This window comes from Sinocyclocheilus grahami, unplaced genomic scaffold (genome assembly GCF_001515645.1).
Source record: "Sinocyclocheilus grahami isolate Dianchi unplaced genomic scaffold, SAMN03320097.WGS_v1.1 scaffold1297.1, whole genome shotgun sequence".
NCBI classification, from domain to species: Eukaryota; Metazoa; Chordata; class Actinopteri; order Cypriniformes; family Cyprinidae; genus Sinocyclocheilus; species Sinocyclocheilus grahami.
Window position 1 is genome coordinate 254,310 of NW_015506476.1, and position 4,388 is coordinate 258,697.

The following is a 4,388-nucleotide window of genomic DNA, read 5'->3' on the forward strand; positions in this document are numbered from 1 at the left end:
TTTTTTTTAGAAATAGCCTTTGTGCACAGCCAGCCTTGTACTCTTCTAGGTTCAAAAAACTGTCGTCCATAAAATGCGTTGCACAAATTCGAACATCTGGGTTGTGCTGTTCTGTTGTAAATAAATCTTAACCAATGATTCCTAATTGCATCTACCTCCGGAAGGCCAAATAAAGTGCTTTTGCTTTCTCACTGAAACACACACCATCTCCCTGACATGGCTGCATCAACACTACTGCTGTTCCTGAAACCACGCCTTCTTTCTTTGCGTGCACATTTGGGCGGCATTATGCAAATATTTCCACATAGTGACATAGATATGTGGGTGCGTGTTAGAACGAGGGGTTTTAGGTAGGCGTGGTTGACTCATAAAGAATAACTCTTTGGATTTGAGACTTTAGTCTTTGCAACTTTACAGATCTTCTTTATGCACGAAGAGCTTGTAACACTCCAAAGAGAAAGGAAAACTTGAAATCGCATCATATGACCCCTTTAATTTTTCTAGGTTTAGCTCTGTTAATTCTGGCTGTTGAATGCTCTAATAGCTATGGGTTCATACCAAATTTTAAAAATTACTTTCTTGGCTGCAGTTAATGCGGTGTGAAATATCTATGTTAGTAAAAGTTCAAATTAAGATCATAATCATCATTCAGCAAACAAATATTGGGATGTTTAGGAATAAACCTATTACAAAGTTCTGAGACCATTAGAAAAACCTTATCCCAAAATTTAACGATAAGTGGACAGTCAAAGAACATGTGCATATACCCCACAGTATTTGAATTACACAATGTACATAAAGGAGTAGGCAAGCTCTTCATATGGAGTTGTATAGGCATTGTGAATCAGTTTAAAGTTTATAAATTGATGGGCAGGATTCTTGGACATCACAGGAATACTTTCCCATATCCAGTCCCAGTTAGGTTCATAGGGGACCAGTTCCTTTTCCCATATTGCAGTGATGGGAAGTGCACCGGAGCCATGATTAAGCAGTTTGTTATAAATAAATGAGACTGCTCCACGTGTCTGAGAAAAACTGTTGAAAATACACAACGTGGTTAATCCACATATGACAGCCTCTGAACTTGGTCAGTGATCTTATATACAGGCACTGGACTAAAACATACATTCAATCAGTCATCACTCCCAAAATGAATTCAACGGGTCATCTTGTTAATGCTATAAATTAATTACAGCACTAAAAGAAAATTTCATCATGAACAAGAACACGAATAACAATATCACATTAGACCACCGAAATTCCTAAATGTAATTTCCCTTACATTCAATTTCCAAAAGTGCATTCATCTTTGCCATGTTACATTTATTTAGTTGACTAGTGCTATACGCTGTATTACCAAAAACATAAATGGCATTAATAAAAACACACTGACAAGCTACGCAATATCGCATTCATAATCGAATGCGACTCATCTGCGATTATAAATGCGATATTGCATAGTCAGTGATCTACGGCTCTGTGTATCCATCTGAAAGCACGTGGTGGAGATTTACTATTAATCACAGAACCGGCTTTACTGACACATGACAATTACATTCGATTTGATTCGTGCAGCCCTCAGTTTGTTTGTTGATAACAAATTACAAAGTAGATGAGGAAAACTAGGATGCCGAGTGTATTCAAAGCACAGCCATTACTGTCTAGAGTGCGTGGAATGGTGCACTGTGATTGGTTGAGCGGATATATCGCATTCTGCAGAGAAGGGAGACTGGCGGTTGGAAAGAAAGGGAGAAAACATGACAGAATAACTCGGCGGATTTCACATTTTGCACAAAATTAAAAATGGTCTTTTCAATACTGACCATATACAATACTGATTTTGGTGGAAACTCAATATAAAAAAAAAAAAGGTGTTTATCGCATTTTGGAACCAAACTCTTCATATATACACACACCACACATACATAATTATTTATTATATAAAAATAAAGAAGCAAATTACAAATCATAAGACAAATACAACAGATACAAATTAAATTAACTTGTTGTTCTAATACAGTAGGTTTAACATGTATACATTTATTTAACATCTTTTGTTGTTTGATTAACATTAATGAGACAGACAGGTATTTAATTAGGCTGCTGTCCCTTTAAGACTGAATGAATGTTATGTACTGACACATATCTCCGGTTTTCACACACCTGTTTACGTTCACGTAAGCCATAACCGACTGTATTTACATGAGATACTCCACATAATGGAGATTTTGACAGCTGTGTGTGTATTTGACAATAAAGGAGAACTGATCGCAGAACTGGGATCGCATGGGCACGTGGCCGAGAGAGAGCACTTCTGTGTGTCATTCAGCGTGATTCCACCTATCTATCCCACCTTCACTTACGTCAATCGATAACAAATTGTGATTAGATGGTAATTTTGTCCTACGACAAGCTTAGCTGCCTTTAATTAGGCTGTTCTCGCATGACAGAACACTTCTACTACTTGCTCAGATCACCCAGTCGTAAAGAAATTTGGAAATACGGGACAAAAAATTATTTTTTTCAAAATAAGTCGGGACACTAAAAATAGAGTTGAAATACGGGACTGTCCCGGGAAAAATGAGACATCTGTTCACCGTAAGCATTCACCTCATCCAGGGCAGTATGAAGGACGCCCGTACTATCCTTAATGGCTGTTATTGACGACATTGCGTCATTATGTTTCAGCCTTAAAGCCATCTAGTTGGCCGTTCTCCACTAAAATAGTAATTTTGTTTAGTGCGATGGATCAAAAATTCTGCACTTTTTAGTAAGATTGCCTTAGTCATATCTTAAATTTCCTAAAACCCTACTCTTCTGTTCTGAGAAGGTTTTGTTTAAATCCTTCTCCATTATTTTAATCTGGTCCTCAAAACTATTTAATTATTTTACTTTAGATTTATTATCATAGGAGGCAAAAGAGATACAGTTTCCTCTCAGAAAACATTTAGTCGTTTCCCATAAAATCGTTTCAGGTTACTTATGTAACCATGGCTCCCTGAGTAGGGAACAAGACACTGCGTCCTCTAGGGGTCGCTATGGGGTACGCCTCGTCGTGACCCGTGTCTGAAGCATACATTCAAAAAACACCAACAACATGTTGGTCGGCGACAGACCATGACGTCACTACCGGTGCGACTATAATATAAATAGACACCAGGAGAACACGTCATTCACTTCTTCATCTGAAGCTTGCGTCCGAAGCATGGCAGGAAACCTAGAGGACGCAGTGTCTCGTTCCCTTCTCAGGGAACCATGGTTACATAAGTAACCTGAGATGTTCCCTTTCAAGGGAATTTTGAACAGCATCCTCTAGGGGTTGCTATGGTGAACAGTATACCCATGCCACCATGCTGAGGGGAGTGCATGCCAGAAACCTATGGCGAGCACTAAGTACCAACTCTACCATAGCCATGGGAGTTGCCCCTAGGACATTAGACAGCTGTCTGTGACATTATCCCCTACGGCCAAAGGCCTAGGCTACATACCCCAAAAAACTTACCAGTTAGGGCCAGACTCCTGGGCCCGGGGTAGAGCTCAAGGCTTGGAATCAGGAATAGATTCCTTTAAGGGGATACGACCAAGAGCCTAGCATCATACTAAGTCTTGGCCTGTCACACAGGGGCTATCGCTTGCTCTGCATGAGCTTGCTGAAGGAACTGTCTCAACAGACCCCTAGTAGTAACACCCTGTTAAAGTAGGTTTCCAGAGGATACATAGGAGGAGTGGTGCCCAAGGCGGAAAGGGAGAAAACATGACAGAATAACTCGGCGGATTTCACATTTTGCACAAAATTAAAAATGGTCTTTTCAATACTGACCATATACAATACTGATTTTGGTGGAAACTCAATATAAAAAAAAAAAAGGTGTTTATCGCATTTTGGAACCAAACTCTTCATATATACACACACCACACATACATAATTATTTATTATATAAAAATAAAGAAGCAAATTACAAATCATAAGACAAATACAACAGATACAAATTAAATTAACTTGTTGTTCTAATACAGTAGGTTTAACATGTATACATTTATTTAACATCTTTTGTTGTTTGATTAACATTAATGAGACAGACAGGTATTTAATTAGGCTGCTGTCCCTTTAAGACTGAATGAATGTTATGTACTGACACATATCTCCGGTTTTCACACACCTGTTTACGTTCACGTAAGCCATAACCGACTGTATTTACATGAGATACTCCACATAATGGAGATTTTGACAGCTGTGTGTGTATTTGACAATAAAGGAGAACTGATCGCAGAACTGGGATCGCATGGGCACGTGGCCGAGAGAGAGCACTTCTGTGTGTCATTCAGCGTGATTCCACCTATCTATCCCACCTTCACTTACGTCAATCGATAACAAATTGTGATTAGAT